The sequence below is a fragment of the Coptis chinensis genome, chromosome 2, assembly GCF_015680905.1.
Source record: "Coptis chinensis isolate HL-2020 chromosome 2, ASM1568090v1, whole genome shotgun sequence".
In the NCBI taxonomy this organism is placed as follows: Eukaryota; Viridiplantae; Streptophyta; class Magnoliopsida; order Ranunculales; family Ranunculaceae; genus Coptis; species Coptis chinensis.
This window is the reverse complement of record NC_141457.1, coordinates 58,726,082-58,754,051: the sequence shown is the minus strand read 5'-3', so window position 1 is coordinate 58,754,051 and position 27,970 is coordinate 58,726,082. Positions and strand designations below refer to the sequence as shown.

Here is a 27,970-nt window from a genome sequence, read left to right as displayed (position 1 = left end):
CCTTTTTAAGTTATTTTGAAATTTTGGCCCAAGCCCAAATGAAATCAAGTAATTCCGATCATGTCCTTAGTACCTACTTCAAAAGCCGATCTGTGCTTCGTTACTGGTCCGATCCTAACCTGTGAGGTACCAAAACGATCAACATCGAAAATCCTACGCAAAGGTATAGGGTACACTCACATCTAACAGTGCAGTGGATGAAAAAAAATAAAGAAAATAACAAAAAAGATCTTTAGGGAAATATATACAAACAAAAGAATGAAAATTTTTAATTCATTTTTTTGGGTTTTGAATAAGTTTGGACTGAAATTTTAAAAGGTGGGTCGTTTTAAGTCAGATTCCCAAGACTTTGAAGCTTTTGAAAACTTAAGTCAATCCCAACCAGATGGTTAGATTAATCTCTTCAACTGTGCTTGCGGCTGGCACATGAAAACCTTGAAAATTGAATTTTCACTATGAGGTTAAAGACCGGGACAAGTTGGTGTTTGACAGTTCGAGCACCAACCTTCTCTCATAGCTCGTCTCTTACGTGTGTATGAACTCTTACCCAAACCAGGAATGGTTTTTGGTATATGTGTCCATATCTTCAGTTGTCGTTCCCTAGGAAGTGCTTGCACATGATCATTGAAACTGATCCATCTAGTCTTGCTAGGTGGAGGGTTTTTGTTCGTAACAGAAGACATTTTTTTTTAATTTTTGAAGGTTTTTAGAAAGAGAGGGATTGAGAAAGGGAAAGATTTTGAGAAGGGGGGAAGTTTTTTTTAAAAATTTGTACAAGTTTGAGTCTTTTAACATCAGATTCTCAAGACAAATAAAGAGGTGGAGGCAAAAGGTAGAATTAAACATAGAATAGCATCACTTTGGGTTACTATATTTGTTTAATTCTCGTTTAGAGACGCCTCATCTTTTTTTTTTCAAGCAAAAGATATCTCTAACCATATAGAGGTTTTGACAAGAAGATAAAATTATACGTGAATCCGGGATCATTTTGGTTACTCCGGGGCGTATAATTTTCATTTTTATATCTTCTAGTTTTGAAAACTATAGAGAGGTGTTTTAATATACTCGTACTCAAAAGTTGTGATTCTAAACACTATTTTTTTTAAAATAAACCATAACAAGTAATCTCAAGCAACTTTCGTGTCAATTATGGGACAAACCCAATCTAGACAGATAGATCTTCAGCTACACGAGTTAGGAGATTTATTTATTACGCAAGACATAGAATGTCCTGACCCGTGCGAATAGCACGGTGATATAGGACCCTTAGTAAGCAAAACTGATCTCAAATTGCCCCTAAATTGCGTGGTTCTAAAGGTTAGTCTATGTAGAATCCATTACCCATTTTGTTTTTTGGAAAATCACATGACTATTGATGTATTGAGAATCTAGCATTAATAGAACAAAGAAAACAACTGTTCTGAAATAGTGGGAGAAGGGTTTTTCTTTTTGGGTTTTTGTTGCTAAATTACTTAAAACAATAACAGAAAAAGAGAAAACTACTATGAAAAATTACTATGATCAGGAGAGTGATCCACCCAATAGAAGGAAAAGATTTTTGAATTTAGGTGACTCAAATTGCAAACCATCCCATGGTTTGGCCTCCCTAGATCTTCCACCTCTTGTTTTGCAAGTAGGCAAATCTAGTGAAGAGGACTAGCTCTATTTCTAGATAATCTAGTCTCTCCTCTCCTATTCTATAGTTAGCCCTAGTTAAAGCCATTTAAACTAGATTGTAAGACGAAACTCGAAACAACTAGAAATCGCCCACGTGAATTAAAAGGGCTCTAATTGCCAACCATCCCATGGTTTGGCATGCCTATATATGGTGAAGCATGCAAAACAACCATGAAAAGTAACCGTAAGACACCTCCACTCAATCACCATCTCACCTGTACTTTGTTTCACATCTCTTTTTTATAGAGGAAAGACTACTCAAGCGTCAATAGTGAAAATTGAAGGAAAGATCTTATGTAAGACAGAAAACAAGGAAAGAAAATTATTTTGAAAAAAAATGTAAAATAAAGAAAAGAAATTTTGTATACTCTCTCTATAGGGTCACACTTACTCAAACGACGAGTAAAAAATGTTTTACAAAGAATATGCGAGATATACATAGACTAAGGCTCCAACACTTACAACCACACACTCCAAATTGAGTGTCTGGTTACCTTATTGATGTATTCCCTTTAAAGCAAAAGGTGGAATGGAATGGGGAAGGCATACATCATGGAAAAAAGAATTTAATCCTCGTAGATAGAATGATCATGAAAGAATTTTTAGCGCTCCAGCTTCGTTCACATCAGTTGTTGTTTCAAAGGCTGTGTTTGTTGATTTAGGGTTTGTGATAGCTTGTGTTCCGGGAACACACCTTTTTGGGTTTTGTCTTGGGCTAACAAGTTCAATTATTGTTACATGGATGCTAGGATTTGAGTTTGTTATTGCATGACAGATAGCATTATCTCCGTGGGTTTATCTGTTTGGACACTAGTTGATGGTGTAACTGGAACAAGATCTCTTTGGTTGTTAACATGTGGATTTTGGTAGTTCTGGTTAAAATGGGATGGAACCAATGCTCTGTTCTGATTATTATAGGTACATTGTCCTTGTCTAAATGTATTTGGTGGTTTATTGAAACCTGGAGGTGGTTGGATTTGTTCATTATTAGTCCATGCGAAGTTTGGATGTTGTTTCCATAGTGCATTTGGTATATTGAAAACACATACTTCTTCTGGTTGAAGTGATGATAGGTTTGTGATTAAGGGACATGTGGTATCTATATGATTTAAACTTAAACAAAAATTGCATGGTGAGGTATTTATGTTCATGACAGGATGGGGAATTTGGTCTTTTTGTTTGGTTGTGAGGGCATCTATCTTTCTTGTGAGGCTTTCGATTAAAGTTTTGATTTCTAGATTGGATTTCACCTCAAAAATACCGCTAGCCTTAGATGTATTGGCACTACAACAGAAAAGACATTTAAAATCACTTCATAAGTGATGTCAAAAATATACGACATCACTTTTGCAAGTGATGTAACTAGTGGCGACATGAAAAGTCAGGGTTTTCCACATCACTTTTTAAACAATGTCCACAAGTGATGTTACTTCACATCACTTTTTTATTGATGTCCACAAGTGATATTATAACTTTGCATCACTTTTTAATCGATGTCCACAAGTAATGTTATAACGTTTAACATCACTTTTTAAGTGAAATCAATAAGACCGATTAACATCACTTAGAAAGTGACGTTTCATTCAGATTCCAAATTACTTGTAAAGTGATGTGAAATAACTCTATAAATCACTTTATAAGTGATGTCCCATTTATCAAAATAAAAAGAAAATAATAATAAAATAATAAAAATAAAACAAAATTGCCAATATCATCCCAATATAATACCATTTTCCTAGTCATTTATCATCAAATAAAAATAAAATGTATTTTAAAATCACATTCATTACACAAATATCATCTTCAATTACAAATATTACATTATATACAAAAAATTGTAACGAGGCAACATATACCAACAAAATCTAATCTGCAGTACCGAAATGAGCCAAAGAAAACCACAATCACCCAACCAAGAACCTATCATAGCCTGGCTTGATGCAATCAATTTAATCCAAGAACCTATCACAGCCTAACAAATCATTCTACAGTATGAAACATTGTACTAGAAAATCAATGCAAATTTTATAAAAAGAAAATAAACATACGGAACATCTGCATCATATAGTACCTGAATGACAAAGGAAGTTCTACAGAAGACAGTTACTTGTGTTCAAAATCAGGGCATGCCCGTTGCCAAAAGCTAGTTAGAGGTTGAGTTAAAATAAAAACGTTGTCGTCCATTTTCTTGCATCACTAGCTGAGTAATCTAAAAATTGTGTTTGCCCAGAAAAAAAAACATTTCTAAATATGGAAGGTCATTATGTTGCATTCCAAATAATTAAACAGTAATACAATTTAAAGAGAAAAAAAAACATGATTCTCAGATTGTTGGTAAAAATGGAAACGTGTAAACTTGTGAATTCCATAAACTCACCTTCGGTAAAAATGGAACACATGCAAGGCCCATCGACTAATCTCAGAAAGCACAAGTGAAGTTAGATATGATGAATTTGACAAATATGCTAATTTAAAGAACATACCATATTGTTGCACATATGCATCGTACCTTGAAGATGAACAGAAGAGCCTTTTGGTGGTAACTTGAAAGTGAGGGATTTCGATGGATTCACATAAGAGAACTAATAGCAACCTAGTTATTGTAAATCACAATTAAGAACTAATAACAAAAGATAGATAGTATAACTATTACAAAATCCAAATTTCAGCTTTTACCGTAGAATAGTAATCCTCTGACATTGCAAAAGATGGCCGAAGGTCCATAGGTAGCTCATCCATTGACTGAATGTGCTGACCACTATCACTACCTGCACATGCACCTTCGCCATGTGATCTTGACAAGCTTAGTTGATTGCGCTTCTGTACATGGGGATCCAAAGCACCCATGATGCCTAAGACCTGGAGACACTGCCATGATATTTAAGACTCTAAAAGTAACAGAACTAAACACTAAATACGATAATCTCACAAAAACATACCTTTAGCACTTCTCTTTGAGTTGACCAGGCCAACTCACCGTTCAACAATTTCAAGAGTAAGCCAAGCAACTGCGGATACTCATTATAAGGAGCAAACACGGAGTTGTTAAATCATTCAAAGCAGTACTTGAATAAACTAACAAAAACCATGTATTCTGGATTTCTCGGTCAAATTTCTACAGGTAGTAAAATATTGTTCTGCAAATTAAGGAAAAAATAATGATTGACCAAGATCTACTGCTAATAGGAAGGTTCCAACAGAATCTTGATTTTGGAAAGCGAAAGGTTAAAAGAAATAGGTTAATTCCCCCTGACAATTTAAATATTACGTATTGATATAACTATAAGCCCCTTTACATCCACACTTTGGTTTATATTAGATTATGAAACCAAAAAGTGTTACCAACAAGAAGATGTCCATCTTATACAACTTTTATCACATACTTATGAGGATAATAAAAATTACCACAAAAATTATAAAAATAACCTTTGGTGTAGTAAGACCTGTTTTAGTATTTTCCTTAACATTCTTTCATGACTTTGGTGTAGTAAGACCTATTTTAGTATTTTCCTTAGTAATAGAAACAGTACATGTAACTCAATTACATGTCACACTTTTCTTCAGGGATGCAGTACGCACACGTAGCAAACTCTCTGCCTCTTCCTACTAGTGGAGGTGCCGCCTCCATGGAAACATGTGGCAAACTCCCTCCCAAGTTAAAACCAAGTTACACATGTACATATAGTAACATAAATACTGCACTAACGCATCTCATGTGGAGAACTTGGGGAACTTGACTTGAACAATAATTCAGTCACACAAACAAGTATTTAGCAACAAAGCTAGACCCACTAAGTGCATACAAACTAGCACCAATAAATTTGCTAACATCCAAGAAATTATTTATCAACAATTCCTTGTCCTATATGCTAGTGAACAAGGCTCAAACTAATCTAAATCTAGCCAAAAAGATGAACTGAGAAGTTCATGTTAATTGGCATAGTTACTTACAAAAGAATCACAACTTAATTCATTTAAAGCAAGCAATCTAAATGGACATAATTCTAAGGCATCACTTCAGATATTTCCAACTTTAAAAAATTGGTTAAATAACTAGTGTTAGTTTAAAAGTCAACTTGCACATGGCCAGTAGCAGATCATGCTGCACATCCGTGAAGATTTTGCTCCATTACTCGTATGACATTCACACAATCACATACCCTTAATGTATGAACATGTGTTACCGTTGCAAAAACAATGAGCTGATAAGAACAATGTAAGATCACATCTACCAAATGACTTGCCAAACATAAACAACCTGATACAAAAAGAATGCCTTCAAAGCAGGAGTCAGAGCATCATTCATTTCATCTTTTCTAGCTTACGTCCAAATATTCCACCAACACAACATAAAAATAAAAAATAAAACTACATGTCAAATTACAATACAAATAAGAATTAGAAGCTCATAAATAAGAGAAGCTCGTAATAAAAAAAATAGAATTTATCATAGAAAAATATTAATATAACGAATGAACATAACTGAAATTTTATAAGAGCATGTGTTGACTCATTTTCACCTTTGAACTGACAAATTCAAAGGCTAATCGAGCCACAAGAACATGTTAACAAAGTGAGATTTGGGGAACAAACCCAAAAAGTTGTAAAAAAATAGGTAAGGTAACCTAAAAAAACACAATTCAAAACCCACAAAGGCAAAGAACTACTAATTAAATGAAATTGAACAACAACTAAAGTATGACTAACTCAAGGAAGATGAAGCAAAATGGAAAAATCAAACTCAACTAATGCAGTACTAAGGAGCAAGTGGCAGACATCTTTACAAAAGCTCTACCGCGAGATAAGTTTCACCTATTACACCACATACTCGAAGAATCAGGAAAGTACATCAAGGAGGAGTGCTAAAATTTGATGCACTTTACTAGAAGGTTAGAGTTGTTGTAGATTTTTCTAGACAATAAATCTGGAGATATGTAGATTACTTGATGTAATAAATATCTAGAAAGTGTAGGGACTAGAGATAGGATATATTTGGTAAAGGGAGTTTCTACTAAAATGTTAGAAAGAAGCCAGAGAGTCTTATGGTCTTCTATATACTTGGATAGCAAGTGCTCCAGAAATAATAAAACTCCATTGTTCTAATAATGTCTTGCTTCTGCTTCTTGTTGGATTAAATCCATATAAATTCCCATAAGTTATTCTAAGCATTTTCAATATGCATATTTTAAATAAATGCTCTGTGATATGGTTTTCAAGCTCAGTAGTCATTTACTAAAAAGGCCTGTAATTTCCCACAAATTTAAATATCTCTGTTCTTAGCTCTAGCAAATAAGCACCAATAGCAATCTACGAAGCAGAGTTGTTGGTAAAATCTACATCAAACCGAAAAGGCAAAATGACAAAGCAACATTTTTTAAAACCAACTTGAAAAATCGATTAGTATGTTGAATTAGGGCACTCATTGATACCACTTTTAGCCCTAATTTGCACCAAATTTCAGAAATTAACACACAATTGTTCTGGAATTTTCAAATTTCAAAAAGAAAGTGAGGGACAAAGTACCTTCATAGCTATTCCTGACATCAAAATTTCATCTTCAGATGAGCTGCCAACAAGAAACCAATGACTCGTTCTCGAACATCACTTGTGAATATGTTGTGGATTTGCAAGTAAATCTGAAAAGCCCAAAAATGAACCCTAAACAAAATGGAAACAAAAAACAAATCGAACATAAACACGGGTGAAACCCTAGGTTCAAGAAAGTGAGAAGAAACATAGATGAGATAAGAAAGAAAGAAGTAGCATACCGTGGGTGGGAGAGGTACGTGGCGGCTGCTGTCGGTGTGTTGAGGTTAAAGACGGCTAGGGCTTTTTGGTGTCATGTTTTTTTTGTTTTCAACTTTAGGGTTTTCTACTTTTCGATGAGTGCGAGATGTGAAAAACTCCCACTTAAGTTTTCCTTTTTTTCCGATCTATTTTTTCTTTTCCTCTTTTTACATTTATCAATTTCTAACATATCGAGAAACTTCACTAAATATCTAAAGAAATGTTAGAGAATAATTCAAGTATTTCACCAACGGTTGATATTATTTCTAACAGATTATAAATGTGAGTAACTTGCTAACGGATGAATAAGTGTTACTAATAAAAAAATCCCAACTATTGCAAAATCACCCAAATGGTGTAGTGAAACCTTTCAATGTTGTAATCGATTAATATCAAACTCATTTGCACGCGGAAATCTATCTCCGATATCAGTTTAATGAAAGATTGTAGGGTTTTGGAAAATAAAATACTGAAGATCATCTCTAAAATCCCCAAAATTTAGAAGTGAGGGCGTGTTCCATTCTTAATTTTCTTCTTCGTATGTATTAGGTCTTATAAATTTATGGGCCGGACCTTGCTTATGGGGTTTAAGCCTTTTGGGTATTGGTGGTAGTTTTTTATTTTCTATTTTTCATTTAAGGGCGGCTAGTCTAGCAAACCAGCGTCCACCCTGTTTTATTTATATTTAACCTAATTTTTTAGATAGTTTTTTTCTAACTAATTAATTTAATTAAGAAGTATATTAATAATAATACTTCTGGAAGTCACATTATAAGTGATTTCGAAAACTTGGCAAATTTATTTTTAAAGTGATGTTGAATATATAGACATTACATCACTTTATAAGTGACACGGTGAGTGACAACACCTTTAAAGTGATGTTGAATACATAGATATTACATCACTTTATAAGTGACACAGCGAGTGACGCAAAAAAGTGTTACTACATCACTATCTCGACATCACTAATTAAAATGATGTTGTACAACTCTACCACATCAGCTTCTGAAATAAGTGATGTTAAAAAAAAATGTGATAATTATTACATCACATGCTAAGAAAAGTGATGTCATAGTTTTCTTATGACATCACTTCGCTGAAAGTGATGTAAAATTAGCGATGTCATATGTCATATTTGTTGTAGATAGGTTGGGCTATTCTGGAATTGTTTATATCGCCCCAATGGGTACTCTTTTCAGCTTGGTTTTCAAGAAAGATTAAAGCTTCAGTTGCACCTTTATCCAAAAAATTATCATTACTCATGATGTCGATGGTTACTTTGTGTTCTTGGAGAAGACCTTTGAAAAAATATTGGACAAGAGTGGATTTTTCTAGTTTATGGTGAGGACATGAATGAAATAGGTAAGAGAATTTATCCCATGCTTCAAAAAATGACTCACTCGAACTCTATCTGAAAAACTGTATCTTGCTTCTTATCTCTTCTGTTTTTTTCGGTGGAAAATACTTCTTCATGAAGGAGAACACAACATTTTCCCATGTATCAAAGGAATCAGGCTTCTGAGAAAGAAGTCATGCGTGAATCTTACCAGCTACAGTAAATGGAAACACTCGTAGGTTCACTTAATTGATCGTCGGTAATGCCCTGATGGTGAAAAGTGTTGTATACTTCATGTATCCATCATAGATGTTCGTACGATAACTCGTGTTCAAACCAGTAGAATATAGGTAGAAGATTGAACACATTTGGTGGAATGCAAAAATCGCTCACGAACGGTGACTGTATACAAGATGGAGGTCCATCTTGCAACGGTGTGTAGAAGTTGGAGAGTGGCTCTTCAGCTTGCACTACTTCGTCGGCCATCTTAGTAGGTGGATGACGAGAAATTTGAGATTGCTTAGGTCGACATGCTCTCCTACGTGAGTAAGTTTTATTCTCGTTAAACCTTGTAGTGCCTGAACACAGTATCATGCACTTTTAGCAAGATCGCAAAACTATCCTAACATACGTAGACTATGCAGTGTATGCTCAAGCAATCGAAATTAGTTTTTGCAAGTTTAGAGTTTTGAAAATCTTTGCTGGGTCTATAATTTACTATGCCCTGTGCAAAAGAACAATTAGGCGCGAGAATGGAATATATCTACTACACGGCTCAGAAGAGTATGCAATCATTTCACCAAGTGGTGTTCTACCAAAAATCTCACTCACGATGAATCTGGGGGAGGGGAGTGAGAAAGGTAGTTGGTCCACCGGAATCTGGTAACTGATTACTCTAAATCCTCGTGGCTATATTTTTTTCCTTTTCTGGAGGAGCGTGACTACTTTAGGCTTTAGTTGATTGATTTTAATTTATTTGTTTGGTCTAGTACTTTAAGAATCAAGTAACATCCGATTTATCTACATTGGGGAATGACTTCCCAATGGCTGTTATGTGGCTCGGGTTCAACCTTATGCTTGAATTGAAATTGCAATATGGAAATTAAAATTCAAACAATCACGTAAGCGTGCTTGAGCACACAAGGTATCCTCTTACATGGGCTTCAAGGAGGTTTAGAATTTACCTCTTAAGCCGTGCTTACACACTATTTGAGGAGAAGGCGACATTGGTTGGCGCATAATCTGAGAATCAGGCCCAACCGTTCAAGTGTTTCCTATTTTAGATTACAAAAAATGTCTGCTTAAAAAGCCCACAATTCGGGTTTTTAGTAATTAAACAACTTTGCCTTCAAAGGCCAAAAACATAAAAGTAAACTAACACTACTACTAAGACTAATATATTAACTAGCTTAGCTAGATTACATAGATTAACTAGAGTTAATCATAATTAGAGTGTTGATTACCAAGTTGATTCAAAGGTAATGAAAACTCTAACTCTTGGTAAGTTTACAACTTCAACCAAGTACTCAACTCATGTTAATCTACATAACTAACAAAAACTCATTTTTTTTATTTTTTTCATTTTTCTTCTTCTTCTTTTTTTTTTATCTCTATCTATTACAACAAATTTCACTGATTTATACTACTTGATAAGAGCCCAAAACTGAAATTTCAACCCTTTAATAGTATTATATTTAGGCTAATTATGTTTATAATAATTAAGAGTTATTAATGTTACGTGTTTTTGTGTATTCTAGGTCTTGGAATTAATTATGTGAAGAAATATGTCACTTTTGTAAGAGAAAGGAGTCAAATTGCTTGCTATAGAAATTATATGATTAAAGCCCAAGTTTCAAGAAGAAAAAGCCTTTTTAAAGTCTAGTCAAAGTTGAAAAGTCAAAGTCAACGTGAGTAAAAAAATAGAATAAAAGTCAACAGAACTTTCGCAGGCAATATCTTTGGACTCAAACCTTGAAATTAGGCCTATTATATGTCAAAACGACTGGCTCGGAAAGAGCTTTCTAATGGTTTAAGCCTTGACCAAATCAGAGTAGTAAAAGTGGACGTAAATGGTGTTGAAGTAAATTCCCACAGAGAAACCTTTTTTGGACTTAAGTAATTAGGTTTTGGGCTTGATTTAGTGACCCAAAATACAGCTCCAAAACCCATGCACGAAATTGTAAACCTAACTTTCTCCTATATAATGAGGATGAAGGAAAAACTCTATTCTCTCTCCTCCCATTAGTTAGAATAATTTAGCTCTCTCTCTCCCCTTTCTTTAGTTTAATATAGTTTAAGTAATTAGGGTTTATAATTGTAGCCTCTATAAAACCTCCATTAAAATACCTTTAAGTTATTATTATTATTCAATTCTATTGCTTCTCTTTCTATTATGTCTTTTTCTCATTCTTTTATTCATGATAGTCCTATGAATCAAAGCTAAACCTCTATTAGAAAGGGTTTCAATGAAACTTTGATGAGTACTTGATTTATTAGTATAGAATTGTTGGTTAGAACTTCAAGTTTAGGTTTTTCTTGACTTAGAGATAAGAAGAGTTTAATCTAAACTAGATAATAGTGAGTTTGCCATGAGAATGGGAATAAGCTTTCTCTCATACTAATTAGTTTATGACTATAAATAGTATAAAGTGATTAGGGATCATAAAAGGCCTAACATTTATGTTTGAACCTTATATGAAAACGTAGGGATTAAGGTTTGCAACAACTATGTTAGCATATTATTTTTTTTTGCTAAAAGGTAATTGATTAAAAGAATAATTTGAAAAGATACAAAGGAAAAGAATAAATAGAGAAAAGTTGTCTAGTGTGAGTAACATCATATGTGCACCCACCTATTACAGCTCAAAATCAATAAGAGAATCGAAAATAGGTAGTGAAATGGTTCTCCAGGTTTCTCATGAAAAGAGGCCTTGTGTCCCACCATTTACTTTCCCCCCTTTGTAGTGCTGCTCCATGTCTCGAACAACTGTCCGCTCCTAAGTTAGTTTCTCGCCATGTTGTCGTTACATTTATCCATTTGGCTTTCTCCTTCAGCTGGCTTCATTTGGTTCTAACTTTCCAATGCACTGTGTCCTCTTGAAAGGCTTTAACCACTGAGGAAGAATCCGATTCAACCCATATATATTTCCATTCCAATTCCTAAGCTCTCTGAATCCCTTCAATAACCGCAACAGTTTCTGCCATATAGTTAGTAGCAATACCTAAACCCCCTGCTGCTGCCCCCAAGAATTCTCCTTTGTAGTCCCTTAGTACTATTCCCCAGCTTGCCATACCTGGATTTCCCCTGGAGCTTCCGTCTACATTCACTTTTAGGATCCCAAGTGTTGGGGGAAGCCAGTAGCATTCGATAATTTGAGGAGCTCTTCTGGCCTTATGTGGAAGCTGGAAGGTGTGCAGAGCTTTCATGTCCTTCATGCAGTTATTCATAGTACCTGATGAACAATGGTAGGCTCTGATGATGGCTCTCCTGGCTATGAAGCAGATATTTGAAAAACTGGATTTCTTCTGTTCATATATCACCTTGTTCCGATTTTTCCACAGACTGACCATGCAAGTCAGCGAGCAAGCTTTCCACATATCCAAGATCAATGCGCTATGGTGCTTGCTTTGTTGCATAATATCATTGAAAGATTCGATACTTGATCGAATACTGAAAATTTGTCGCGCATGATTCCAAACTCTTTTTGCCAGAGGACAGTGGTACAAAATGTGATCGAGAGTTTCTTCTTCCTGCTTACATATACAGCATCGCGAAGCAAGCTGCGTCTTCCTCTTTTGTAACTGATCATATGTTCTCGATGTCCCTATTACTAGCTTCCATGCAATGCCTTGCGTTTTAGGAAGTATCATGGCGCTCCATATGAACTTGCAGCCCTTATGTTTCACTGCTTTCTTCCTGATGTCCTCATGTGCTGCTGCTACCGAAAATAAACCCTTGCCATCAGAAAGCTATACTCTCTCATCTGCCTTAGAGTCATTAGGTTGTTGGAGAGAGAGGGGGTTAATACCGATTGCCTGAAGCACTTGTGAGAAGGTACCTGAGAATTCCCAATACCGACCCTGAATGAACTCCTGTAATCTTCCTTGGAATTTCTTGATATCTTTACTTTCAGCTGGGAAGAAATCACAAATGGCTTTTTGCTGTAACCAGTTTTCTCGCCAGATATTAATAGAAGCCCCATTACCCACTATCCATCCATGAAGTTCGGTCATTTCCTTAAGAGCCCATCTGATACCCCCCCAAACTGTCGATGTCTTGTAATTGGTCTAGTTGCCAGATCGATTTGTGTATTTTCCTCTCATAAACTTCGACCAGTCATTCTCCTCTGTAAGCAGTCCCCACGCTTGTTTCATGAGCATGGAGAGGTTGATATCTTTTAGTCTCCAAATGCCTAGTCCACCTTCCTCTAAAGGTTTGCAAGTTTTTTCCCAAGACACCGTAAAAGATTTTCTCTCAGCCGGGTTACCACTCCATATGAAATTCCTGATGATTCTCTCACATTCTTTGATCACTGATTGTGGCCATCTCTAGATCACCATATTGTGGACTGGAATACTGTTTAGAACATGTCTCGCTAAAACAACCCTTCCTTGAAATGATAGCATTTTCCCTGCCCATCCTGTCACTCGTTTCCTAATCTTGTCCACTAGCGGTGCCAGTGCCGCCTTTGTTACTCTACCCATGATCAATGGTACTCCAAGATATTTCTCCGGTAAGCTCCCCTCTTTGATTCCCATTGTTTCCTGAATCAAATCCTTCTTTCTGCTTTGCATTGGGCTTAGAAAAATCTTGCATTTCTCCTTATTTATGAGTTGTCCTGAGGTGTCTTGATACTTGTTAAGAACCTTCACAACTTGCTTAATACATCTCATGTTTGCATTGCAGAAAAGAAAAATATCATCCGCAAACATCAAATGTGAGGGACTACAGTACTTGGAGTTTATCACCATATGTTGTATCTTTTTCTCCAGAACTAGTCTACTTATGCTTCTGCTTAGGCAATCCTCCGCAAAAGCAAAGAGCATATTATTAAAGTGGATTTCAATCTCCCTATTCATCTCCATATTTTATTCAAGTCATATTCAATTGATTTAATTAAATTAGTATAAGTTAAATTCATATATTTAGTTTCGTAGTATAAATTCACATCCATAAATATTGCTCTCACCATTGTTTCCTTGTGTTTGAGTAGTTGAATTCGTTTAAGTCTAGAGAGTTAAGAGTGGAACGATTCTGTACTCTATATATTGCATGAATATATATGTGAGAGTAGGAAATAAATAATTGATAACATAAAAATAAGTTAGAGAAATCTAGTTGTGTGTTTTTACGGTTTATCAAATGGCTCCGCTGCCATCTTAAACTCACTCAAAACAAGAATTTAATTGGTTGAATCCAAGGGGTAATCCCCCACTCTCTACCCACCCACCCTTCTAATTTTTCATTCTTGTTTCTCATATTTTTGTTACTATTCAAACTTGATATTCATTGTTTTAAACTAAGAGCGCGCCCGCCCTCCCTTTTGCCTTGCACAGAGCCACCCGCGCTCCCTTAAGACTGTTGACTCACAGTGAAGAATACTGCAGTAAATGTATTTTTAAATTTCTAAAAATTCTGAAATATTTTAGGCATAATTTTTAAGATGTTGTTGATTTACTAGAAATTTTTCTGATTTTCCTAGTTATTTTACCTAGTGAACTAATACCATCTTTACGCTGCTATATTTCAGCTTTCAAACCGTATGTTTTTAGAAAAACAAACGAGTAGGGTTACTTAGGCAGTTCCAAAAATTCTAAACTTTTTACAGGAGTATATATCATAAGTCAGGAGTTTGAATTAAAACTTTGAAGAGTTTTTTATTTGGTTTGACTACCTAACTAGTAGATTGTTTCTAGTGTGTTTCTGCAGTTTTGCAACACTTAATTTCTGGAACAACAGCCAATAAGAAGGGTTTGTAGAACTCCAATTGCTCTAAAATTTTTACAGGAACACGTATGATCTGTTAAGAGTCTCTAGTAAACGTTTGGCAATTTTTGGCTCTATTTTGATTGGCTAACCATTCAGTTGTTTGTATTGTGTCCGAAAACTATTTCACAAACTTTGCAGGGCAGTAGAAGGACTTTCATAACACCGATTGTTCTGAAATTTTACAGGCTACTTACTGGACGTCTTAGCAAACTACTATAAAATTTCAAAAATTTTAGAGCACGCACGTGCCCTATTATACCTAGATTGGAGTGCGCCTGCGCCCTGACCTCTAGTAACATAAGTTATGCTTTTCTTCAGTTTTCTTTTACATTGCGCACGCGCCCTTGTTACTTTATAATTGAGCGCGCCCGCACCCCTCTAAAGAAAGCCCAATTTATACAGGTTAGTTACAATGCATATTTTCATTGGAAATAATTACGGGTTTAGTGTTCCAAGCTTCTACATAACACTGAGATTCGTATTAAAGACGTTATTCATCAGCGTAGCAAAGTGGCATTCAGGTTCTCCTCCTTTCACTCCTCATTTCTTCTATCATAGGAGTTTAATTCTAGTATATCAAGCTTTTGTTTGATTGTTGTTCGTGTTTCTTTCATATTGGACTTAGTCTTGCATGAGATTAAGGTCTGGTAAGAGAAAACCATCTAATGGTATCTATCGTAAACGTCAACACACAAGCCTATCTAGAATATCACACACCACATCTGCAACAATGGCTAAAGAACCAGAAACTCCTCCCTCTGATTTTTACAATGCCCTGATCAATGGACCTAAGTCGTGCATCATTCTTGTAGACCCAGTAGGGGATTTTCGAATTCCCCTAAATATATTTAACTTGTTACCAGTTTTCCATAGTTTAGACCACGAGAAATCTTATCAACACATGCGTAGGATAGAACAAGTCCTCACTACATTCTATCATCCTAACGTAAGTCCGGATCAAGTTAAACTTAGGGTGTTTCCATTCACCCTAGCTGACAAGGCGGCGTCTTGGTTAACTGCCCAAACACCAAACTCCATGGACTCATAGGCTAAACTTGTTCAATTGTTCATGGAACAGTTTTACCCACCACTGAAGACAAATGAAATGCTTCAAAAGATTTATTTCTTCCACCAGAATCCTCATGAATCGTTTTCAAAGGCCTGGAATCGTTTCACTAATCTTTTCATTGAATGCCCGCATCATAATCTTGCGAAAGACATGCTTGTTCGTGCCTTCTTCAAGGGGCTTTCACATCATCATAAAGAGGTTCTAGATATCATGAATGGGGGTAGTTTTCTTAGTAAAGGAGCCTTAGAGGCTTATAAATTCTTAGAATATGATAAGAGCCTAAAACTGTAGTTTTAACCCCTTAATATCATTACATGTAGACCAATTATGTGTATAATAAATATGAGTTAGTATTGTTTACGTGCGTTTATGTATTTCAGGCATTGGAGTCAAATATGTGAAGAAACATGTCACTTTTGCGAGATAAAGGAGAAAAGGTTGGTTGCTAAGAAGTTCTATGATTAAAGGCCAAGATTCAAGGAAAAAAAAGCCTTTTTAAAGCTCAGTCAAAGCTGAAAAGTCAAAGTCAACGCGGTCAGAAATAGAGCAGAAAAGTCAACAGAACTTCCGCAGGCCATATCTTTGGACTCAGACCTTAGAATTGGGCCTATTATATATCAAAACGACCGGCTCAGAAAGAGCTTTCTAATGGTCTAAGCCTTGACCCAATCAAAAGAGTAGAAGTAGATAAAAAGGCTGTTGAAATAATTTCCAGTAGAGAAACCCTTTTTGGACATATGTAATTAGGTTTTGGGCTTGATTTAAGGGCCCAAAACATGGCTCCAAAGCCCATGCACAAAATTATAAACCTAGCCTTATCTTATATAAAGAGGATTAAGGCATAACTCTCAATATACTTATATTTAGATCAATATAATTAATTAGATATAGATAGTTAGAACTTAGACTTAGTTATTAGTTTAAACTTAAGTTACTTATTGTTTTTCATTACTCAATTAGATTAATAAAATCTAAGTTTGTTCTTCACGATATCTTCTTCTTATTTATATATTAATGATAGTCTAATGACTTCTAGCTAAACCTCCATTAGAGGGATTTGATGAAGCTTGATGTGTTAGTTAGGATAATTGCCTTGTAAGAGTTTTACTCTAGTAGGTTAGTTGATTCGTCATGAGAATGGGTTGGACTTCCTCACATGCTAATTATTAGTTGGCAGAGATTGCCATGAGTAATTAGAGATCAAATACTTAATCTTATTTTATTAGGATTGTGTAGACACCCCATTTTTGCACCCCAGGCATAATTCATTCACGATTTTGCCTTGAATTAAATTTGATCATATAAGGTGATTTGCTTTCTAAAGTCTTCATTTCTACATCAATCTTCTTTCTTTTCATCTTCTTTTAGCGTCTTTAGACTCTCCTCATCATGTTCTAGCTATGGCTGAAGTTTCGTTGCTTTCTGAGTTTTGAGATGAAAAAAATGCCCCTGTAACCCTTTGGAGCCCAAATCTTGTTTTTTCCACTCTTTCTTTGGATGAGATTATTTCATATTTAAATTCCCCTTGAAAAATCTTTCGAGATGAGTACAAGCTTGCCTAGTTTCCTTTTGGATTTCAGAAACCCTAATCTTGCCATATCCCGCTTTGAAATTTGGCCAGGCGCTACTGCTCAGGTCTGGTAATATTTTTTGGAGTAAGATTTCGACCCAAGGGTATTTTCAAGAGTTCATGGACCTTCCTAATAGATTAATTAACAATTTTAGTGAAGAAGAGTTTTCCTAATTTTGACCCGGTCAAAAGGAATTTGCAGCATTGAAAATATGGTCAAAATGGGCCTTTTTTGTTGGATTTGGACATATTCTCATGGGCTGTGGATCCATCTCGAGTTGGACCTTTTCATTAGGTTTTCTAGCCCATTTTCAAGCCTCCAAAAACCTAGAGAACCTTCCTTATTTGTTTGATTTGATTTGATCCATAAAATCAAGAATATTCTAGAGAATATGCCATTTTGGAGCCAAGTTTGGAAACCCTGGATTATGGGCTCATTGAGGACGTGTAGGGTTTGATTTTTTGCCCTAATCCATCTGAAATATCCAAAGATCAAGGGCCAAGATCGTACCCCTTATCCCACCTCTTGAATCAAGGGCCAGATTTAGGAGGTGCAACCAGAAAGAGATCAAGCCATTGGATTTTTCTTCATCAATACTCAGCCATTGGATCAAACTCATTACCATATTTGAATCCACGCCCAAAAGCTATAAATATGGGTCTCATTCACCCACAAAAAATAATCTAGAGCAAGCTAGAGCTAGGAATTCGGAGTTAATAATCTGGACCTCTAGTTATTCAGAGCTAATAGCCTAGTAGTTTTCTTTTCTTGAGTGTTCTTCTTTTTTCTTTTCTAGTTCATCATTCTAGAGTAAAATTTCTTTAGTTTAATCTGGAGTTGAAGGTAAAATTTCAACTTTGAGGTTTTTCTAATGAAGTTCTTCGTGTTCTTCGTCTTTAGCCTTCTTTTCCGCTCTTTTCGATCTTGAGTGAAAGCTTCTTTTCACCAAAAGTTGTTTTTTTCTCAAATCACCTATTTCAATCCAAAAATCACAGTTGTCAATTCCAAATCAAGTTTATCATCATCATTCATCAACAATCAATCAATCAATCTACAATCAAGTATGAGGCAACATTCCAAACAAGGTGACATCTTTATTTTCTCTTTTATTTTAATTAGTATTGCATATTAGGATTATTTTTTTTTTTTTAGTTTTACTATAGCATATAGTCATTGCTTTTAAATAATTTAGTGAAGATCATCCAACTTGGTAGATTATTTTTCAAGCTTTCTTCGTTTGCCTATCTTAAAACTTTGCACCTCAATAGAAGTAAGGCTGGTTTTACCAGGCGATTGTGAGTGCCTAACACCTTCCCACATCGTACCTTGACTCCTGAACCCAATAATCATCTAGTTTTGAGGGCTAGCCCTTCACATAGGTTTTACTCAACTTTTCCTTGATAAAGTTAGTGGCGACTCTAAAATCAATTGCATAGACCTAGGTACACATTTTTGTGCGTACAGATTGCAATAATCTACACTAGCATATTAGGAGTACATCAAGTGGATTCAAATCCCCCTAATCCCTTCTCCATATTCACATTTTAATATTCAATTATTATAGTATAAGTTAAACATCTTATTTAAGTTCAATCGCCATATTAGTATAATTTTAATTCATTTGGCAGAATAGATTAAACTAGCGGAAACTTACGTTTAACAAGCTAGGAGTGGAATGAATTCTCTACTCTATATATTTCACGATAAACGAGAGTAGATAACTTTGATACATAGCAAACCATAAGCATTTAGTTTTACTTATTCATAGCATAAATAGTTAAGAGTAGGTAAAACTAGTGTTTTACGTTTTATCAAATGGCGTCACTGCCATCTTAATTCTATTTAAATTCATTTCCTTTAGTATTTTCGTCCCTACCAAAACCCTATTAAACCCACCACCCTTGTTTGGTTCTAACTGTGTTTGTTTAGTTCAGAAATATTTTTTTCAGAATTCTACACGAAGCGCGCCCGTGCCCATAGTAAGCTATCTCGGGAGCGCGCACGCCCTAAAAACACTGGACATTGGTTCAGGCAAGAGCGCACCCGCGCCCTTCTACACCTAGTTCCAAGCGCGCCCGCGCCCACTTTTGAATTAGCCCGGTTTTCACAGGTTAGTTTCCAACTCACTTCGTTCAAGTTATTCATTGTTTCCAATTTTTTGAATACACTGTGATTGAGTATACAAGACGTTATTCAAACACATAGCAAGGAGGCATTCAGGTACTCCTTCCACTCCTCGCCTCTCTTGTTAGAGGATTTTTTCTAGCATATCAGGGTTGTTTGACTATTATTAGTGGTTTGTTTCTTATTGGCCTTAGCCTTGTATGAGATTAAGGTCCAATACTAGTAAACCATCTTCTGTTATTTATCGCAAACGTCAACGCATTAATATATCTAAAAATACCACACATTACACCGCACTAATGGTCGAATTTAAACAGAGACTCCTCTCTCTGATTTTTACAAGGCCCTTAACGATATCCCTAAGTTTTGCATCGTTCTTATAGACCCAGTGGGGGATTTTCGAATCCCCCCGAATATATTTAATTTGTTACCAGTTTTTCATGGGTTAGACCATGAGAAGCCTTATCAGCATATGCGTAGGATAGAACAAGTTCTTACCACATTTCATCATCCTACCGTTGGTTTGGAGCAAATTAAATTGAGGGTGTTTCCTTTCACCCTCGCCGATAAGGCGGCATCTTGGTTAACTGCCCAAGCGCCTAATTTTGTAGACTCATGGGCCAAACTTGTTCAATTATTCATGGAACAGTTTTACTCACCGCTGAAGACAGATGAAATGCTTCAAAAAATTCATTTCTTCCGCCAGAATCCTCATGAATCCTTTTCAGAGACCTGGAATCGTTTCACTAATCTTCTCATCGAGTGTCCACATCATAACCTTACGAAAGACACGCTTGTTCGTGCCTTTTTCAAAGGGCTTTTACATCACCATAAAGAGGTTCTTGACATAATGACTGGGGGTAGTTTCCTTAGTAAAGGTGCCTTTGAGGCTTATAGGTTTTTAGAAGATCAATCTAAACGTCAAAATAACTAGTGGGGTAATGACATCCCCCGGTCCAGTAATTCTTCTTCCACAGTTAAGGCTGCCAGTATGTTTGAGGTTAAATCTGATCCTGAGCTGAAAACTTTAATCAAATCTCTCACTAAAAAGGTAGAAACCATTTCTGTCCAACAACCGCCTACTCCGGTCATGAACGTCAACACTCTTCCATGTAATTTCTGTTACAACCTTGAGCATCCCGACTCCTATTGTCCTCTAGTCTATGAACAACCATCTGCTCAAACGGACAATGTTTGCTCCATTAATAGCGAACCTAACGCACCTTGGAAACAACATCCCAACTTCAATTGGAGAAATAATCATCAAGTTACACCTCCAGGGTTTAATAATCAAAATGTTAGGCCAGCGACTAATTACAACCAAGCTCCACTGAGACAAAGACAAGGACAAAGTAATTATAATAAATATAATAATAATTATAATGCTAATAGAGGTATCATTCTGGTTAATAATAACTATCGCAACTTACCCATTAATAATCAACGTGAGATAGTTCCAGTCACACCACCTGTGGCCACTACACCTTCACAACCAGATCATTTCGAAGCCTACATATGACCTTGCCTCTTCTTTGTGTATGTAGATGGTGTATAGTCGTTGAACAAAACAGAAGCGTATCAAAACCTAATTATCCCTTAATAAGTAAAGGACGAGTAGAGTATCGTTCCACTTTTAAGTATATGTTTATATGAAGGACAGGACTGGAAAGAGGGTTTAAGGGATTAAAAACTATGATTGTAGAGATTTTAGATTCTAATGCTAAACTAAACTAAATTAACTAAACTATTGAGAATTTATAAGAGAGGGAATTCAAGAGATTAGAATCCACCAATACTTTTAATCTATGACCTTCTGCTTCATGGTTGTTCTTAGAAGTAAACTATAATTAGGCAATCGAGCGAGTGCCGATGCCCTCTTGGATAAAACATCGTTAACAATTAACTCTACTTAAGGTTGTTCCTATGTTTATGCTATTAATATCTTCTTTCCTTTTATGTAAGCTCGGGCAGCCATTCAATGTATTACCGAGAGCAACATCAAAGAGTACTTCCTAATAGGGCGGTCATTCAATGAATCACCACTTAAGGCAAACACAAAGAATACTTCCCCTAGGCAGCCACTCCCTGAGCTACCCCTTCTTAGGCAACACAAAGAATACTTCCCTAACTCTAAAGAACTATACTACTAGAAGAAAAGTAAAGGACACTAGCATGATATTAATATTGCAAAATATAAACCCTATTCTATACTTCCATCCCCCGGTGTGGGCAATGGAACTAATAACTAAAAACATAAAGAACTAACCTGATTAAAGAACACCATGAACCAGAAGAATCATTAAACCTTAAGCACTGGCTTCATCTCCTCCCTTGAAGGAGAAGATTAGCCTTCCATAAAGAAGGAAGAACACGAAGAACGAGGAGAAAAAGTGTCGAAGAACATAAGACTAGAAAGACTAATTTATTAAGACTCAGCTAGTTAAAACCGATCTTTTATTATTAATCTCTCTCTGCCTCAAGTTCTGGAGACAAGAGTATAAGTGAATTGGCCAATTACATGAGGCACTTAGGTCCTCTATTTATAGAGGTTACAATGAGCTCTAGAAGCATTCCAAACCGTCATTTGTTTCCTAATACAAATAGACTTCTTTTAGAGTCCAACTTCGTCTCCAAAATTGAGAAGAAATTGGCTACAGTGTCGATCCATGCGTCTGGACGCACTATTCATGCGTCTCAGACGCATTAGCCGATTTTGTATATTCTGCTCTATCCTTCTATCCTCTTTTGCAGGCTTTGGTCCAAGTAACGAATCCTTTGGTCTTGGGCTTCCAAATAGGCTTTAAAATAGGTCCAAGTCACATCTTTAATAGCTCCAATTCCTTGGCCTTCTCCATGGTTGTCCACGGGCTTCCCATGTGATCCTTAATGCTCTGAATTGCTTCGTTTTACCCCTTTTTCTCTAATATTCTACAAAACTCTCTTTTTCACCTGTAGAATCTTAAAACATAACTTACAAACACTATTAGTCCACTAAGATAGCTAAAAAAGAGGCATAATCGAGGGTTAAATAACACTTTTTGAGCACTTATCATAACTCCCAACTAGCCTTTTGCTAGTCTCTTAGCAAATAAGATAAAAAAAAATAGATAAGTGATCAAAATCACATCCTAATAACAAAAATAAAATCCTAACTCATTTTCGCAGGCATCGTGATTGCATTTACCATATGCAACAAGGCTTTAAACCTTTAAGTTCCCCAAAAAAGACGAGTTATAGTCTCATGAGGGTTTTCAGGTGATATACCCACAAAATCAATCAATAGCATATTCAAGAATGATAGTATTTTTTAGAGAGAGAAATTCCTTACCCACTTAGTGCTTACTCCAACAGACAGTCTCCATTGCTAACTACATTGTTGCAAATACTCATAAATTATGATAGGAGATAGTAAAAATTGACAAAATTCTTAATCAAGACTTATGTGTGTACTTAGTCAATCTCCTATACTCTCCTATCCAAGAAACAGAATCCCTAGTTTGCCATAGGTAGATAATCTCGACTTTCAATCCTCACCGGTCATACTCTCAGAAAAGAATCTCTCAGAAGATGGTCTACTATTTTACCTCATGTATGTGGGGAAAAGAATAATGCATACGAACATCCCACATACTACCTTGAAAAACAGACTTCTAAATAAAAGTAGTCTCATGGAAAGAATGTCAATCACATATGAAGTGTCGGGTCCTTTACTTTAGTATCCTCTCACCTATTCTAGACTTTGTACCATACTGTAGTGATAAGTCATGGGTTGTAACTTGGCTTGGGTATTGGTTTATGAAGGAAAGGTAAAAAGGATTCTAAGGTTGTTTCTAAAAAACACTAAGGGTTTTGCTTCATTCTTTGGAAGATTTCTTCAAATTATGTATTGCAGAGAAAGTTCGTCCTTTGTCTTAGTTTTTCCATCCATTCTGTTCAACACATTTTTTCTTTTTTCTTTTTTTTTTAAAGTTTAGTGGTATATCCCTGATTAGTACTGGATATGCTTTTCCACTAGCTTCTTTCACTTAGAACAGAATGATGGCCTTCATTGTATCTCTCTGGTATTTCCTTGTAATATTCCTTTTGTGTTATTTCTTCCTCTTTGTGCCCCTCGTATTCTCAGAAACATATGGGTATGGCTGATAAAGATTTTGGCTATACTTCTTGTCTGGAGTTGGGTAAAGGGTTAAGGGTTTTATGAAAGAAAATGGCTTATTGTAAGGCTCAAAAGGGTTTAACATGATGGTCCTACTAGGTGGGATAAAGGCTGAATGGGTTCACTACTTGACTTATCAGTATGATACTCTGTTTCGAATAGACTACAAGACCTAATGGCTATCTCCCCAGTTTATGTCACTTCATGATTAATCAAATCAACAAATAATGAGACTATATTATAACGACATAAAGAACTGAAAGATGTTGAGTCACTAAGACTTGGATTTTTCATAAGAACTCTCCAAAGAATGGGTATAAAGCTCAAGTCTCACGGGCTAAGTAAAAAAAAATTCTACTTCCAGTTTACTAGGGGTTTAAATCTCTCTTCTAGCAAAAGTACACAAAACTGACCAAGTATTATGGTGGTGCCTTCATAAAGAATTCTATCAACAAGAACTATGTCCAAACATAATAAATAGTCTAAGCGGCAATGAAATCAATAATATTAACTATCTATCAAACTCAACACTAAGCAGTATAGAATATATATCCCAGACTCATCATTAAAATTCATTTTTTCTCATGCTTTTGATATAGAAACAAAAATATTTTTGTTTTTGAAAACTAATTTTCAAAATTCATTTCTCAAGTACACCCTCCCCCTACTTATGCATGTATTGACCTCAATGTATAAAGAAGTAAATGAAATGGATGAGAAAAAGGTAGGATATTACCATTGATGCCGAATATCAAAATTAGTTCAAGAAACAAATTTTTAGGTATTTTTACGTTAGATCCCCAAGACGTAATGTGAGTCTTTTAAAGTCAGATTCTCAAGACTTTTAAGTCCTTTATAGTCAGATCCTCAAGACTTTTGAGTCCTTTATAGTCAAATCCTCAAGACTAGTATTCCCACCCACTAGGTTCCACTTTGTAGGAATTCTTCTGATCTCTCTCAGCATGTGATTGACAAAAGTATACCTTGTACCAACAATTTTCTCTTAATGGCTGTAACCCAGGACAAGTTTCAGAATGGCAATTCTTACAGCAACCTAACTTACGCACTCTCCTCTTATGTGTAAATGTACTTTTACCGAACCCTACACGAGCCATAGAAATAATCTTCCGTTGAATGTCAATAGGGAGTAAATCCCATAAACTAACAGGTGGGGAATACTTAGGTTTCCATCTCAAAACTGATCTTTCGACAACATGCTTACTTCCTGTAGACATTTTCGCTCGATCTACTATAATTCCTTCCTTTGAAACTTGGTGACCCAGCACTATCCCTTCCTTTACCATGAAGTAACACTTTTCCCAGTTCAGAACTAAGTTGGTATCGCAACAACGTTTAAGGATTAAGGAGAGATGATGCAGACAATCCTCAAAAGGACATGTGAATGTGGTCTTCTCTTGGTCCTCAGGGTGAATATGGATCTGAAAATATCCTGAGTAACCATCAAGAAAGCAGTAGTAAGCTTGTCCAGCTAATCTTTCTAACATCTGATCAATGGAAGGCAATGGAAAATGATCTTTCCTCGATGCGCTATTCAACTTCCTGTAATCGATGCAAACTCTCCATCCAAATTAATCCGGTTGGAATCAACTCATTGTTCTCGTTCTCGATTACTGTGGTTCCAGACTTCTTCGGCACAACTTGAACTGGACTAACCCATTGACTAACAGAAATAGGGTAGATAATGCTGGCATCAAGGAGTTTGACGTCCTCTTCTCAAACTACTTCCTTCATCTTCGGATTAAGCCTCCTCTGTGGTTGCTTAGAAGTCTTGGAATCCTCTTCCAAATGAATCCTATGTTGAACTATCATAGGGCTGATCCCCTTGATATCATCAATTGTCCAACCTATGGCTGACTTGTATTCCTTTAAAAGTGCTACTAACCTGGATTCCTGCTTCTTAGTCAAATCTGATGCAATGACTACTGGGTAGGTTCCCAATTCTCTTAAGAAAACATATTTGAGTGTAGACGGCAAAGGCTTCAATTCCAGCTTAGGCGGCTCCTTCTTAAGCTCTTTAGATGGTCCATCAGGCATAGGTGATTCAAACTTTTCTCTGAACTTGCTATCATCCATGATAGGTGATGAATCCAAAATCGCATTGATTGCCTCGACACTAAGTTCCTCACAGTCTGAGTCTGTCAGAGCTTTCAACAACTCGTCAGCAGGATATGAATGAGTCAGATAATCCTGTGCTAACGCTTCAATCATGCATACCTCGTTCACAGCACACACCTCCTGTGGTTGCTGTAACGTATGGAAGATATTGGTTTCGACTCTCATATTACCAAAGGATAACATCATATTACCGTTTCGACAGTTGATGAGTGCATTTACAGTGGCCAAGAATGGTCTTCCTAGAATGATTGGTATCTGCCTACCAGATGTAGGTGTTGTGTCGAGTACTATGAAATCAACCGGATAATAGAAATCTTCGATCTTGACTATGACGTCTTCAATGATTCCTTTAGGTATCTTTACTGATCTATCTGCCAACTGTAAAGTAACATCAGTCGCTTTAAGATCCTTCAAGCCTAACTTCTCGTAGACGAAATATGGTAAAAGCACTACACCAGAACTGTTAAAATACGACAAAATCTTTTTAACCCAAACGACATTTGTCATCTATCGAGCGGTTCCAACACAAATAAGCGTCGTGTCCTGTCTAAAACCGTCGATCGTACATCTAGAATATCTGTTCGGAATTTACTCAAAAGTAGTCAAAATAGGAAATACGGTTTCTTCCTCCTCATTTTCATTTTCCAAGTTTCTCTGAGATTTAAATGGCGAAAACCCTAGGGTTTTGATTCACTTATTTTTCCTCTACTCAATTCTTCATCTTCTCTCCCAAACTCCCAATCACTTTCTCTCTCAACTTGCGTTGTTTTCTTTGGTTAACGGAAACATGAACAACGATTCGTAAGTGTTCTTCTTTCCATGGTTGTTTTCTTTCAATCAATTTCGTCAATTCACCTATTTGTTCAAGTAATGTTAGTTAAAATATTATTTAGAACTAAGAATCGCATAATATATCCTAATTATAACCTTTAGTTTGGATTAAATTTATTTGTCTCATTTTCAGAATTGCAAATCAAATTTTGTGATTGAATGGAACTCAATGAAATCAAATTTTCAAGTTTTTATATAAGACCTAGAAGAATTAATACACATACTAAGTTGAAGCTCACAGAGAAGATCGATTATCGAATATTCACGAGAGAAAGCTTGTAGCCCTGGTAAAACAGTTCTTCTTCCAAGCTAGGTTTGATAGAGAGTATTGATGAAGAATTTATTACAATTTTTGACATATGTGTTGTCTGCTGATTTGGCATATGATAGCTGTTCACAAAAGTCAAGATTGTGGATTCCAAATCAAAGGTAATGCCCATCTAGTCGATAACACACTAGTACCAACAGCATATTTTGTAGGAAGACAAGAGAGAATGTAATGAAGAAAATAGCTAAGACATCAAACCTTGAATAGGTATGGTTTAAAGTTGATGTTTCTAAGAAAGTAATAAAAATTTGTGTTGTTTCTAATAAAAATATGCCATGGATTTGACATATGTGCCATTCACCAACAAAGCAACAATAAGTCTTTGCTTATTAACTCAAAGGGTAACTTGTCATGTGCATCAGGCAGGCAATTAAACATTTAAACCCCTTGTGAAGCTTTACGGTGTACTTGTCTTTCTTGACAGGTTTACCAGCACGCAAGTTCCGTGATTCAGTCACTGGTGGAGGAAGACATTAATGTTAAGTTCTTGGTCCAGCTGGACAAGTTGATCCGCTTGCTTGAGACTCCAATCTTTTCTTACCTTAGACTGCAGGTGCACAGCTTATTTCATTTTGTGTAATCTCCAAAAGTTGTGTTTACATTTGCAATTTTTTGTAATGGTCTATATTATTTCAGTTTTGTAAACCACATTCGACAAGGCTAGAGATACTGAAATGAGCTGATTTTTTCCTAATTATATTGGAATCAATATTGATTCCAATATAATTAGGGCTCTTCAAGCTAGGTTCTTACCTGCTGTACAAGTTCCTCAGGTCCACTCTTAGCATCTGCACTTTGTTCATATCATTGCGTCACTTTTAAAAAAATTCGATATTCCACTCCAACGGTCCAAATATGCATGCACAAGTAATCTTGAAAAAGGGAGGGAAGATATGGTATTGTGGATGAGAAGGATCCTTAAATCTTCACTTTTGAAAATTGAAAACTTTGTCTTAAACTTAAAAG

General features: G+C 35.8%; 1 long non-coding RNA gene across 2 annotated transcripts; it reads right to left on the bottom strand.

Moving 5' to 3' along the window:
• Positions 1 to 4,234: 4,234 nt before the first annotated feature.
• LOC147516849 (uncharacterized) lies at positions 4,235 to 7,570 on the bottom strand. 2 transcript variants are annotated; one of them, XR_015213752.1, is made up of 5 exons: positions 7,446 to 7,570; positions 7,201 to 7,335; positions 5,754 to 5,935; positions 4,617 to 4,685; positions 4,235 to 4,536 (listed from the first exon to the last, which is right to left on the bottom strand). It is a non-coding gene; the product is annotated as an uncharacterized LOC147516849 (long non-coding RNA). The 2 variants fall into 2 exon arrangements; XR_015213751.1 differs by having other exon boundaries at positions 4,235 to 4,685.
• Positions 7,571 to 27,970: the final 20,400 nt, after the last annotated feature.